This window comes from Heterocephalus glaber, unplaced genomic scaffold (assembly GCF_053883595.1).
Source record: "Heterocephalus glaber isolate CG9 unplaced genomic scaffold, H.glaber_assembly_v1.0 deba00001454, whole genome shotgun sequence".
NCBI lineage: Eukaryota > Metazoa > Chordata > Mammalia > Rodentia > Bathyergidae > Heterocephalus > Heterocephalus glaber.
The window spans coordinates 4,374,937-4,390,238 of NW_028258303.1; the positions used below are offsets into that span (position 1 = coordinate 4,374,937).

At 37.6% G+C, this 15,302-nt stretch overlaps 1 protein-coding gene across 14 annotated transcripts in view; it reads right to left on the bottom strand.

Moving 5' to 3' along the window:
- The window catches only part of Bmpr1b (bone morphogenetic protein receptor type 1B), a 444,906-nt gene that overhangs the window by 180,480 nt on the left and 249,124 nt on the right, over positions 1–15,302 (bottom strand). For 5 of the 14 annotated variants that reach the window (XM_087215817.1, XM_021261088.2, XM_087215816.1 and 2 more), the window contains one exon: positions 5,634–5,726. The exons of 7 other annotated variants lie outside the window; for them this stretch is intronic. The gene's annotated coding sequence lies outside the window, so the exon portion shown is untranslated. Of the gene's footprint in view, positions 1–5,353; positions 5,507–5,633; positions 6,086–15,302 lie in introns of those variants that run through there. 2 more of the 14 variants (XM_021261089.2, XM_087215820.1) reach the window with 2 other exon arrangements.

The window sequence follows — 15,302 nt, forward strand, 5'->3', positions numbered from 1 at the left end:
TCTTTCTTTCTTTCTTTATTTTATTTATTTTTGGTACTGAGAATCAGAACTCAGGACCTTGCACTTTTGAGGTGGGCAGCGGCACCACTGAGCTAAATCCCCAGCCCAATTATTTACATTTTTAAAAGTTCCTAAATGAAAGTCAGTATAAACTGGAAAAGCATATATGATTCTGATTTTTGTTTTTTCAAGGCTCTTTCCTTTTGTCAATTACAATAATCATGTGCAAAACTAAGTTATAAAATAAATATAGCCATACATTCTCTAATAGCATCCTTCAGATATGATCTCCGATATGATATGATTTCTTTATTTTTCTGATTCAGGATTATTTGCTGTTCTAATTTAGGTTTAAAAAGTCCCCCAGACAGACTGAGTGCCCATGGGCTTTCAGGACAGGACTTGATTGTCAGCACTAGCCTCATCAGTGAGGAGACCTTAATTTGCTGGCATCATCTAGAGGTGATGGAAACAGGAGGGGTCTAGCCCATGGGAGTGGAATAGCTGGCCCTGGCCTCCTCTGCTCTTTCTCTTGCTCTTCACTTCCAGCTGCCCTGAGGCAAGCAGCTTCTCTTCACCACACCTTTCCGCCTCACCCAGCCCACAGCAAGGGAACCAGCCAGCCAGGAACTGAAACCATGAACAAAGTAAGTCTGTGCTCTTGAGGAGGATTACCCCAGGTACTTTGTCACAGCGATGGAGAGCTGACTAACATCTTGCCAAGTTCTGCAGTAAGGAGAAAAGTTGATGGCCATAAATGGAACTGTTCTACCAAACAAAACGGCCAAAAGCAGAAGAACCACAAGGCTGTCTACCATTAGAAGAGAAACATTTTAAGTATCTTTAAGTAAAAAAATACTCCATCTCACTTAAAGACAATAACTACTAGCTTTCACTTTCAGGAATTAAGAAATAATGCAAAAGAGTCTAATATAGAACAAAATACAAAAATACAACAAATTAAGCTTTAAGTGCAATATACAGAATAAAAATAAAGCAATTACAATCAAATAAGAAAATCTACACTAATAAAACACTAGGCTTATAATTATTTGTTTCTTTCTTAAAATCCAAAGCTTAACTAGCTTACCATAAAAGCTGATACTTGGCAAGTTACATTACCCACTTGTACCACAATTGCCTATTTACAACATGAAGGAGTTGAAGAAAGACTTTAAGGTTCCACTTTCATAGTTAATTTCTTCTTCTTTACTCAGGTTTTATGAACTCTATGCCAAGCATAGTTATAAAAAAATTTCTGATTGGCAAGGTAAGCTGCGAAGAGTAAGACTTTACTGTTTTGGTAAAATCCTTTATGCCTAAATCCAACCACAAAGATCTTTGACCTTTTCGTAGTGGTAGTGGTGCTTTGTAGTCTATGTTTGTTTTTGCTATAATCTTTAAACATGGAGGCAAGCCTGGGTTTCTGTCCTCACCGGCTAACAGAAGCTACGCATGTTTCTACATCCATGATCAAAGAAATCTCCACTCTCTCAGTCTTGTAACGTGTACTATTTGATATGCCAGTAAGATCTATAAAGTTTATAGCTTGAACCTTTTGGTAAGGCATTTTCTCCATATCAGTTTTACCACTGGGTAGTTATGTGGACAAAATACATCTGAAAAGAAATTTCAAGTGAAATTATGGACCATTCCAACCAATTAAAAGGTTGCCAAATTTTTCTATAAAAACACCAGTTTTGTTTTCATTCCTGAGACAGATACAACTCAAGGTTAAGCAAACAAAAGAGTCATATTCAATGTCTGGAAGAGGTTTCTAAGACTTAAATAGTAGTGGAAAGTGCTGGTAGATTACACTAAGAAGTAAAAATAATCAAAACAAGAAGAACTTTAAATTCCTCTAAATTGTCTGTGAAATTTTACGTGTGTCTCTGGTATACAAAATATTCCATATGTAAAGTAAGTACTTTATGTATGATAGGTAAAATAAAACATAATTAAAGACAAAACAAATTTATTTTTAATGAGTATCAGAGATGAAAGAAACAGCTGCTATTTCTCAACTACTTTTTTAAACACCGACTTCCTTTTCTTTCAACATTTCTATTTTGAGAAGCAAATTCTTCTTTTGACTGAAATGGAGTATCACCTTTCAGGTTTGGGAATTCTTAAGCTCTGATTTTCTAACATCCCTAACCATCTCTTCAACAGTAAATAAAATTTAAAGGTGTTCCTTTATCGGTAACATCAGGAGCAACTTCACTCTCTCCAGGATTCATGAGGCTGGACCTATTCTCCTCTAAAGTTTTCCTGGGCCCTTTGGAAGGTGACACTGCTCTGTTTGCTGGGACATCATTTAGTTTATTATAGAGGACCACAGAACAGCAGCAACTAGCTGGCTATACTGACATTTCTATCAAATTAATTAAGTAATAATACTGTGTGGCTATTTGTCCTGAATTTGCATTTGCTAACAATGTTGCACTTTTGTTCAACAAATATCTACTTGCACCAAAACACACTCATACACACACACTTGTGACTGATGCTAGAAAGAGAAATAAAATAATTTAAAAAAGCACTATTGCTGGCCATGCTGGTGCATGCCTGTTGTCTCAGCAGTAGGCAGGCTGAGGCAGAAGGATCACCATGAGTTTGAGCCAAGCCTGGGCTACAAAGTTAGACTTTGACTCAAAAAACGCAAACAAAAAAAGCACTGCTATGGCTCCCAAAGCATGTACTAATTGAGGCACTTTCCATCCAAGTCTTAAAATATGTTAATATAAAGGACTATTTAAAAAGTTTATAACAAAAATACTAAAGTTTATGTTTCATTCAAATTCTGGAAAACTTGTTATATTCTAGGTCTTGTCTGAGCATAAAAGAATAAATTTTAAAATCTGGCTACAAATAACTTACAGTCTTTTTTAGAAAGAAGAGCACAAAACATAATATAGACCTTTACAAAGCACTGTGACAAATACTTACGGAAGGCCAAGCATCAGAGCTGAGCAGACTGACTAGGGGTGCTTGGAACAGAGGCCTCCACCGAGCCTGACAGGCAAAGTTAGCAAAAGGGCTTCCAAGATGCAGTGAGAAGCTGGATGTGGGAGCTCATCCCTGTACTGCAGCGCTCTGGATACCACTCTGGGAGGCAGAAGGATGGCAAGTTCCAGCCCAGCCCAGTTAACTTAGTGACTGAGTGAGATCTCGTCTCAAAATAAAAACATAAAAAAGGTAGAGGAGGGGGATAGGGATGAAGCTAGACCTCCAGAAAGAATCAACATGGTGTGGATTGTTTCGAGAAATACAAAATGTCAGAATGCTGAATATTGTTTCAGCATGAAACAAAGGAAAAGTGGAATATAATTTCATGGGTCAAAAAGAGAGATATAGGTAACATCTGAAAAGGAATAGCAGAAGATGAACAGAGCACAATAGCAGCTAGATCAGAAATGCTACAGTACCAAGGAGAGGAACAGAAGGCCCCAGGCAGGAGTGTCTTTGGAAGGAGCGACCTGCTCATGGAGGTGGGAGATTGCCCCTGGTGCAGTACACGGGTTGGTAGGAGAACCAGGAGCGTGAGATCCAAGAGAAAACGAACGTTTACACTTCAAGTTAAATTCATTCTCCTTGTTTCAATAGGCGCTTAACAAATAATACAAAAAGCCCTACATTCACTTTTATAATATGACTGCATAAAAATGTTATGTATGAATATGATAAATAATCAATGTCAGGATTGACAATGGAGACCAAAATAATACTGAAAAGGTATTTCAAGGTTTAAAACACTCAACTAATATAAAATCCATATTGGACCTTATCATCCAATATCACAATCATCTACTTTTTTTCCTTTTGTTGGAAGGGAAATGATTCTCTAGTTTCTATTACACTGATATATTTACCCTGCTCAAAGTTTCAATATGGTACTCCAGAAATAAGTCACCAGAAAGAATAAAAATAAAACCAATAAAAAGGGATAAGAGCAAGATACATTTGTACAACATACAAACCAAAGATAAAAGATAGTGAATAAAGAACTGAAATCATAGTCTTAACCATGACATATTGCCCAAAGGCAGTAGCAAAGAAAAATTTACTGATGTATGTAATTAGGCATGTTCTTTGAGGAATGCCCATTCTAGATCAACTGTAGTTGCATTTTCAAAATAAATATATTGTTAAAAATCCAAAACAAAACTCATTAATAAACTTGTAGGCACAGCTTGAAGCAGTACAAAGGGGAAAGCTTGATGGAGAAGATAAAACAAGCAATAAATGTTAAGAGATACTTTACATTTATATACAAATTAGACTAGCTTCACAGAATTCATGAGTTAAATAAATTTTATTTTGAATCACTTTGCATCATTTAAATAATTATACATGCATTCAACAAAAGTGATACTGTACAATTACTGGTCTCCCAGTAAGGTGTTCACTTTACGTTTAGCCCTATTCCACCTGCTGTTTTAATCAGATTTATCCCATTTCAGAATGAGTTGGTTTCAGCACAGCAGCCCTAACAAAAGCTGTGCTAGAAGATAGCTCTACAGCAGCATTAATATTATTCTTGCTTTTAAATATGAAGTATAGAAAACCCTTTGAAACTGTAATCATCATACGTAACCTAACCTAAAAATGTTTAAATATCATACTAACGTTAAAGGTTCCACAATGTAAGAAACAAGAGAACTTTCACTATGCCAGTAAATAAATTTCTTCTGGCTAATGCCATAGTTCTAGTGAAGCAAGACACTAACTTCCTAATCCATAGGTAACAGACAAAGACATACAGGCATATAAATTTCAAGAGTGTTCTAAATCAGAAAAAACCCAGGAAACTATTTCCTTCTGTATTACTATTCTTAATGATAATCTGGGATATGAAGATCAGTAATGATAAAGGACATACTATAGCACTAGGAGCTTCCACAGAAACATGTTTAAAGTGCTATATGCAATGAGAGACAAAGTTATATATGAAGCAGGAGATGTTGATTTTTACTTTATTATTTAGTAAGGAGATGCAGTTTATAAAGAACCAAAAGTCATTTGAACAAGTAGAGATTGTCTCTTAAAGGTTTAAATCCTTAGGACCTTAGATTAAGAAGACAGTTCTTCTCATCAGCCCTGGTTCTCCCTGTTCCCAATGGAAAGACTATCCTCCCTCAGGGCACTGTCAAATGGACAGACTTTTTAAAGCATAAAAGACCCCTGTTGCTCATGTTCATGCCTTCCACATTTGGACACTGCTCTACCTTCACACATTCGTCTAAACTCTCCTCCTCTATTCTATTTCTACACCACTCATTACTATAAATTTAACTGATACTGGTGTTTTTATCTTGATAGAAAAATAAGCCAATTTTCAATAAGAATTTACCAACTGGAAGACTTCAAGTTTGAGAGAATGGAGAGGTAGAAACTGATTGACGGGACACAACTTGCAGTTAGTATCGGAGAGCTGTCCTTGCTCACACACTAAGTGCGCTCTGCTTGTACACAGCACACACAAAGCTGCACCCGCCAGCAACGTTCTCCAAGAGCCGCAGCCCCGCCTCGCAGCCCCAGCACCACACAACCCCTCTGTTTGCTGGTGCAGAGCACCCAGCAGGGACGCGGAGTTTACAGCACCGGCGAGATTGAACTGGCTAATTACTTACCTTCTGGCACGGCAGGCTTGCTGGTTTAACTTTTTGTTTCCTCTCTTGTCATAGCTCAGCGCCAAATGGTTATGATTCAGCAGAAGTCTGAACCTGACAGTGAAAAAAAATGTTTTTTTGTTTGTTTGCTTTTTCAGAAAAAACTGGAAATTAAAGTTCCTCCACTGCAGTGTGTCTTCTTGCCCCGTGCGTGCGTGCTGCCCCGTCTCCCTCTGCAGGGCAGCTGTGTAGTGGTCTATAAATATTGACCCTCACACTTGTGAGTGCTTCAGTCGCGCATGGCACAGGTCTGTGTTACTGACACCGTGGTAATCGCCAGCAAAGTTCTCAGCTGCGTAGGCAAGGCTGTGGATTGGCTCGCTACCCAGCAACCCTGTGCCTGCCTGGAAATACCATTTCTCTGCCAGCTTTACAGATGCTGTGGGTCTTTTCTGAGCCCCCAGTCAAGCACAGAAGGGCAATTATGAGGTTTGTCTGCAGAAATACTGCTTTCCTCAAGCAGGTGGAGAAAAGTGCGTGGTAGGAGAGGAAGACAAGAGAGGAAACACTGCCTTTGTTCTGGCCAAACATCACAATCCCAAACCCTTCACAAGTCATCCTACGGTGTCTCTCGATCACTCTTTATAAAACTCAATTATTACATGTTATGAGTGCTCAAACCAGAAAACATCCATGTAATTGTTTTAACAATGCCCTCATTAAAATAAGGCTTTGGTGGCTAACTGGATACAATGAGATGTTTTGAAATAAGTTCACTTCTGGGATGATAGAAACACATCAGAAAGTATATTAATAGGAAAATCATATATGTGGTGAAAAAAGCTAAATGGTAATCTGAAAATTATGTGACTCAACCCCAACATATTTACTTGATTTGTAATCATGACAATTTCAATTATTTTACTTTAGTATTTTTAGATTAAGGACAAAATCTAAGCCATGACTCTGTAAGGTATTCAAGTGATCTGAATAAAAGCTGATTACCTACACCTGCACCAATAATGTTCATAGTATGAATGATCATAAGATAAACCAGGTCTATATTTTTTACTTTTTTGGCAAGGATTATCATTTGTTTGCTTTATTAAAATTTTATCTTGATTAAATCAAAGATGAGGGAATCTTTGGAAATAATCTGGTCACGTATTTCACAAATGTAAAGAATCAAAGTCTACTTGCTGCAGAGTGTCATTTGCAACTTCCTTAGACCCAGAACTAGAGTTCCTGCCTTGCTGCTTGCTCCACAGCTACACTCCTCCTCTGAGGACAGAGATCTGAGTCATTTTTAGGTTCCATGTGAAAGCTTACTGAACCCTTTTCAGTAAGTGTAAATATCATAGTCAGAAAGTCAACTAGTGTTAAACAAAAGAGGTCTAAGTGTAATGGACAAAACTTAGGTATAACAATTAATTTCCAAGCCATTGATATTCATCTTTCTTGCTTAACAGCATTTGTCCAATAAATTAACTCACTGCCAGCATAGCCATACAGCTAGATGCTGAGGAGGCAAAAATAAAACCCAGCGTCTACTCTCAAAGACCCTCTGGTGTGGCTCAGGTTGGGGAGGTAAGTTAACCGCGGTAAATTAACCGCAGAGCCACATGTCAGGTACAGCAGGGAAGACAGGGGTGGAGGTGTGGAGGAGCTGAGCCCGGGAGGTGCAGTGCTGTGCACAGGCACTGGACCACTCTTCACCTGGGACTGCAAACGCCGGGACACAGGCTATGGACCCAGTGATTTTAAAAAGGGGAAGGGGATCAGAGGAGGAGGAAGGTAATGAGGGATTTTATAAGCCAGTTAACAAACTTGGCTTTTACAGAGTAGTGTAGGCTACCAGTCTTCAATTTTTTTCTTCCTAGACTCTTAAAAGATTGTTGAGAAATTATGTAACCCTCACACATTACCAACCTAACAACTATAATTTTCCCCCTATGGTAAAATATGTATTTTCAAGAAATTTAGTTCTACTCCACTGGAAAAATTAACATTAAAATTAAACATAACAACTATTTTAAATATATTCAATAGAATTTAAATCCGTAATTTAATATAATCATATCCATTTTTTAAAAATATACAAATAGCATGTCTTTTAACAGCCAAAAATCTTGTTTTATGTTTTATCCCATTTTCCTGACTTTTATTTCCATCTCACTTCCCCATAGAATTTTTTGTAATATATTTTATAGATAAAACTCTATTCTTCCTGACATACTCCTCTGTAACAAAAATTTAACACATTAGTTGAAAATTTTAAGTTATTAAATTTTCTATGACTCCAAGTCGACATTCTATAGAAAGATTTGGGATGGTGGAGGTTAGGTCTTCCTTCTGTAGTAAGAGGAAGACTGCTCTTAGCTAGACCAGTGTTAATAAAGAGTATATACAGAAGCTGAGAAGTTGAAGACTGATCCCATGAAAACTATCCATTCAACTAGTAAGTGTAGGAAACCAGTCTGAAAAGTTCATGGTTTCCAGGCGTTTCCTGGGTGAGCACTGGGCAAGTCAGCACAGGAGGTTTCCAGGTAGGGCAGGTGCTCTGCATGGGGTTGTAACGGTGCATGCGTGGCGTGTGCATCTGGTAAAACCTGCAGAACTGTATGACACAAAGAACAACCTACTGCACACTGTGAACTTCAGTTGGGTCTTTTCCCCTGTCTTGAAGCATGTGGTCTAGAGGAAGGATCATCAGTTATCAAGTGATTACTATCTAACCGGGGCTTTAGAAATATTATCTCTAACCCTGAAAACAGCCCTGACAGTTGGTTATGCTTTTGCCTTTAAGAAACTGAGGGTCAAAATTACTAAGTGACTTGTCTGAAGTCATAAAACTAATAGGTTACAAAACTAGGTTTCAACCCAAATTTCCCTGCCAGACTACAGTACCTCATAGTGCCTATCAGTAATGTAAATAAGAGAAACAGGCTGCCCAGACCAGGCAAGAAGTGAATGAAGCAGTCGCCTCACAAGGCAGAAAGCCTGAAAGAGCTGTGTCCTGCATATCTCTAGAGGAAATGACAGAACTGTAATGTTGGGTATTCACAGATAGCACAAAGATAGAACTAAAAACATTTAATTAATGGATGAAATTAAAGTAACATATGCCCTATTAAGAATAACTTAACCGTGTTTCTCTTCCATTTGACTAAAGGGTAAGGAACCCATGAAGATTCAAGGTGTCTCTTCTTTGGGCAGCTGGGACTTAGAGAAGGAAGGAGCAGCTTTACAGCACGGAACTGGGAAGAGAGGACAAGCTTAGTTTTGGAATTTGAATTGAAATTTGTGATTAATTGAAATTTGTGATGAAATTTGTGATGAATTTGAAGATTTGAGTTATCTGTTTTGGATACAAGTACGTATGCTAACTGGCATTTGAATATGCCAGTCTGATATAGGACAGTGATGGCGAACCTTTCAGAGCTTTTGATGATAACAAACAGGACCTCTGCGGCATGTGTGTGGCAGGTTCACCAGCCATGAAGACTGCATCAATTCAGTAGCCTTCTTGTTTTTCTGCTTCAACACTTGTCCCAGTGTAGTCTGCTCTCAACACAGAAGTGTTACTTAAAACGCCACTAGACATGTTCACTTTCTAGTCCAAGTCCTGTGCTCCTTCCTGAGTCTACTCAGAATAAAAGCCAAAGTTCCTACAATGGTCTACAAAGCCACAAAGCCCTGTTGGATCCGATCCTTTATTATGTCACACAGCACCGATGAGCACCACTCTGGATCTCTCAGCTTCAGCTCACTGGTCCCTCCTTTCTCTGGTACCCTTCTACTCCCCGCTCCGGCCCTGTCACAGCATGTCCTCCTGCAGATAGCTGCAGGACTGACTACGGCACCTTCAAGTCACAATTCACAAAGCAGCACCTCCACAAAGCTTACCACTGCCAGACCATTTAAAACTACAATGTTCCTTCTTTATTACAAGATTACTAATGCCAGACTCTTCTCAACAGAAAATAGGTTCAATAATAGGATAGAGTTCAAGTCCCAGACATCCTTGAACACACTAAGTGGATAAAAACACTTGTTGGATAAATAAATGGAATGGAAATTGGTGAGCCCCATGCAAACACAAGTGGTTCCTGAGGCTATGCGATGTCCCAGGGGTAATGTATAAAAGGAGAAGAACCCAAATCAACATTTTAAAGGTAGGCAAAGAAGGAGAAGCTCAGACTGAAAAACAACTATCAAGTGATTAGGAGAAGAATGAGAAAAGGGCTAAGGTCAGAGTATTAAGGAGGGTGTGGCTAACAATGCCAAAAGCCATGGAGAGGTCAGGGACTGAAGACTGAACATGGGGGAGGAAAAGGGCCCATTACATGATTGTCACATTAAAAACATGGAAATGTGCAACTTAAAAGCATGAGTTTTAGGGCATATGAATTATGTTTTAGCGAAGAGCTTATAAAGAAAGCAAGCACCAGTGCCTAAGCTGTTTCCACTGGGGGTAGGGGTCAGCCTGGGAGGCGAGATGAGAGGAAAACCACTCTTTCATATAGTTTGGCCATGAAGAAAAGGGAAAGCAAGAAGGGGTAAAAGCAATGAGAATGACAGTTATTACAGGTGGGGTTAAATAAGAGCCCTGAAGTCCAGGCCACCTGAGTTTTCTTCTTTCTCAAATTAGACTGTAAGTTACATATGTGCCTTATCTTCTTCATTAATAAAATGTTAGTTTAATATTAGTGTTTCTGTCATTAGAAGCATGCACTTCATTTTATCTTACTGTAAAGTTTCTTTGTATGGACACATTAGGTTCTACTGACTCACTTCTAAGTTGTTGGGCATCTGGGTTGGTTTCTGCTTCTTGACCATTATAAAAAGCGCTACTGATATAGGGGGAATAGATATAACTCCCAAACCTGCTAGATATCGGAAACTTGAGTTCCTGTTCTCTAAAATCAAAGAATGAATTTTAGGAACAATGGAGTTTAGGAGTAGGAAGAATTTATTGAGAAAAAGATAGTTTCTGTCTAAGAAACAGAAGGGGGACCAGAAAATGGGTTAGCTGCCGACTCTGCTTCTCAAAGGTGTTTTATGGGACAAAGCCACAAGGTGAGGCAGGTTCAAGATAGGCCAAAACTATAGTCAACTAGTAAGATTGCAAGTACAGTTGCTTAGGTAATACTGATCCAATGAGAAATCATAAGGTGGACAAAACTATGATCAACCAAAAAGATTACGACCAGTACAGTGGCTTAGGTAATACTGATTAGATGGGGATCCAATGGGGAAGCAAGTCACGTGGCAAGTCAGGGACCTTTCCTGGAAGGGTTGAGTAAGATCTTGATCCCCCACCCAGGTAACTGATACCTATCTAGAATAACAACTACTGGTATTCATCCTTAAGGGAAGCATGCTGGTGTGGTAGTTTCTCTTCTTTTACAATGCTGACCTTCGGTGAAAGTGCCTTGATTGTACTCTGTGTTGGCTGCTGCTCACAGGCCTGCCCTGTCTAACTGCCTACAAGATATCTAATTAATTAATATACCTATCTACAACACTATTGCCGGTATTGCTTCAAATTTTCTTTTTTTTTTTTTTGGTACCAGGGATTGAACTCCGGTCCTTACACTTGCGCAACAGGAGGCAAAACCACTGAGCTAAATCCCTGCCCATGCTTCAAATTTTCACTAGAAATTATGCCGCCATTACTCTTGGGTAGACAGGAATGAGTTAAACTGACAAGTAATCTGATAATTTTGTTTCATATTTTGAAAATTTGTCAAAACTGTTTTCCAAAGTGGCTGCATTTCAATTCCCTGGAGCAAGTATATGAAGGCTCTAATTTATCCATATGAAACACCTGTTATTATGGTTTTTTTGTAGTAATACTGTTAAATTTGAATCATCTTATTGTCATTTCTCCAATGACGAATAATGTTGAGTATCATTTCATACGCTTATTGACCACTGGACGATCTACTCTGGACTTCCTAAAAACACAATTTCAGAAAAACCTAGACCAAATAAAACTTAAAATGTATCTTCAAGGGCTGAATAAAATCGTATCTGTAATAGACACAGCCACCTACTTGTTAGTTGAGTAAACGAATGAAAGATTAAAAAATTAGAAATTCTTGATATAACAAGATACTGTTTCCATTTTTAAACTAAATTTGAATTCATATATAGTTTCAATAAAGTAAAAGAAGATTTGGGAGGGAAAAGCAATTACAGAGAAAATGTGCTTCTGTTCAGTATTATAACTACATATATTGTTATTTTTAGTTTGGTAATAACCGAACATCACATAGTATTAGAAACTGGAATTGTAATCCCAATATAGTAATGCTTTAATTTAATGGTTCCCTGAAGTCAGAGGTTAAGAAAGCAAAAAGCTAAGTAGTGAAAGATTTTAAAGTATATTGTTGGCAAACAATCACATAGCCACATTGGAAACTTATTTAACCTTACAAAGAATGAGACACTCCTCAGGGGCAATGGGTACAAGGAACGTATTAGTAATCCAAGCTGCTCGCTCTTATTTTTCACTTGAGGAAGTACATGACCTTCAGTGTAAATAACTGAGGAAAAAGAAAACTGATTCTAGAATGTGCCTAGTCAAAAGTAAACTGTGGACTATTTTCTCCTTTTTTTCTTCTGCTAGGGGCCTCCTATTAGTCATATCCTATAAAGAGTCACTTGCCTTTAACTATAACGTTCTTTGTTCTCAAGTAATAAATACTTTGGGCTCCTAGAACCCCATAGGAAAATCAGACATAAGTCTACTAACTTTTACTGCTGCGGTCTTATTTCAAGTTCTCATTCACTATTAGTTTGAGAAGTATCAACCGCACAATTAATAAATAGGTCATTTGTTCTTTTCAGCCAGAATAATATTGTATGTAAATTCAGAATATACTAAATAAACAAACTACTGCAAAGCATGTGTGTCCCTTTTAACTTTCATTTGACATCACCTCACACCAAGCTAATGCCAAACTAAATTCAAACACCTTATCATGAATGAATAGAAATTGTTCTGGAATTCCACACACATAACCAGAACCAATAATGACACTTAATTATGTTTAATAAGTTAGTAATAAGGAAAACCATCAGAAATATCAAATTATTTTTATGTTAATTTGTTTCTAACTGAACATATTAAAACTTCACTAATGTCTCCTTGTGCTCTTTAACAATGGCTGAGTTTCTAGCTATCCATCAGCACTCTTTTTTTGGCCTCCTGGACTTACATACATTTTAACATAATATAAAAGACAATCTAAAACATATTCTTTAACATAATATTCATCTGTAAAACAATTTCAAGCATTTCCTATTTTTTAAAGGTTGAAGATCTTAAAACCATCATATATCTGTGTACATTTTTTAAAGTTAACAAATTAATTCGCACTAATTCAAACTTTCTACTACCACTCCAAAATAAAAATTAGATAGGTCTATGTGACAATAAGAATCCGCATAAAATTGTTTAACTCCATTAATCTCTTGATGGTTCTAATATTCAGATAATAATACCTGGTATTTCAGGCATTTTTTCTCTTTTATCCTAAGATGTAGGTGAACTCTCAGTATGTTTCTTTTTTAGAAATAAATAATTTGAAGATCCTTTTACTTATAAAGATGCCCATAATTAACAATATGCCATTAATTTAATGGAATGTTTATCTTCAGGGGAGAGAGAACTGCAGTTTTGTTTTTGGGTTTTTTTTTTTTTTTTTTAAGGAATGGAGCTGGAATCATGAGACGAATGAGTGGCAGTCACAGAGGTGATGCTCAGCCACTGGTGCTAGAGGGATTTGTGCTGCTGGAAGGAGAGAAGCAGGAGCTGGGGGAATTCCCTAAAACAAGGGAAAGCCACACGTTCCTTAGGATGGAAAAGGGAAGGCCCAGCCAGGAAGGAAAGATTCAGCCAAAAAGAACTCAAAATTCTCAATGAGGAAAGGGAATGCTTGTCCACAAAATTTCAGCTTTTATTATTAATTAATCATGTGGAAGCAGCTCATAAAAATATCACAGAATGATTAAATTTACACAGAGAAAATAGGAATGTACACTAAGTCTGACAGCTGGTGAAAGAAAAAACACAAACAACACTGGTTCTTTTTACTGCTCCATGATAAATACCCTTCCATATGGAGGATTTAAACTATAAACCTGAGGAATATCATTATTTATTCCAATATCATGTTTTCCTAATTAAAATATATTTCCAAAGAAGAGGAAATAGGAGGAAAGCCATACGGTGTACTAACTATGTAAGAAATGACAAACTTTCATTACTCTCGTTTGGGCCACGGAGAAAAGGTGTTGGTTCTCCCAGGTGTTCTGATCCACAGAGCTTGAAATTTTCTTGAAATGTGATATCAAAAATAAGGAAGGGTTAATAAAAAAAGAAAGACTAAGGATTAAAATATTCTCTTTTAGTTCTATATTTTATTAGATCTGAATACTATCACGTATTACATTCCCAGGAGCTAATTCGACTTTGAGATGGACTGAAGTAATTTGACAAATCTGATAGCTTGAATTTCATGGCTCATTTTGCAGCAGATGAAAATGAGGAGAAATGCACTCAGATGTTCTGCCCTCCTCTGGTTTGCTTCATCCTGGGTCTAGGCCTAAACATACCAACATCATAGCTGGAACTGGGCTTGAAAAAGACAGCTGGTAAAAGTAGAAAAAGCTAAGAAGAAAGAAATCTTTACACTGTTTCATGACAGTATTAAGCAGATGAAACAAGGTTAACAAACACATGTCATTTTAGTAACCAACTTGTTTATGTTTTTATTTTACTTTAAAGGCAATCCACAGGAAGCACTAAATGAAAATAACGGCTTTGCATGAAAATTTGTGTTTGAAGAAGAATGTGCAAACTGCTACTTGTACTTAACAGTTAAGAAACACAAGGACTGTGGCAGAATATTGTGGGGGTACAGAAACCTCCAAACATATTCTCAGAGGAAAGGGGTCCATGCTCACGAGGTGACACCTCTCTTGCTGCCCCACTCCAAATGGTAGGCACAAATCTTAGGACACATTCACAGTACTTGAGAGATTAAGGAGTGCTCTTTTCTGTACCATCTGATCTCTGGATAAACATGAGCACATCCCTACTTTACACACAAGGAAACCAATGTTCAAAACAAGTAAGAATAACCTCAGAGCCAAAGTTTAAAGGATGGATAGAATCTGAATTCAGGTCATTGCACATTAAATGTGGGGCCCCTCCGTTAATTATATAGGAAAGGACCTCAGCAGAACTTATTTTTCCTATTTTCTATGGTTTCCTAAAGAACCATTAGTCATCTACGCTAAACATGTTGTGTCCTCTTCTGCTTTCCTCTACTTCCAACTAGAAAAATAATACTCAGTTTATGAAAAATCTCTGGATTTGGACTCCTCTTCTCCTTTCCTTCTATTTCTAGAAAATTTCAGACTTGGCTTTAAATAACCTTCAATTCTGAAATGATCACCATCTTGTCTCCCAGTCACCACCCTATTTTCTCCTTCAGCAATCTTCTGTATTGTTACTGCACTTTAACATATTTCTTATTCAGCACCTCCTCTTGCTGATGACCACTTCTCAGCACAGTACACCATCTTGACCCAGCCCGACCCTTTCAGCTTTGTTTCCCTGTAGCCTGTAACACAGATCCCATATTATGCTTTCCTAAAACATGGAACTGTATATTT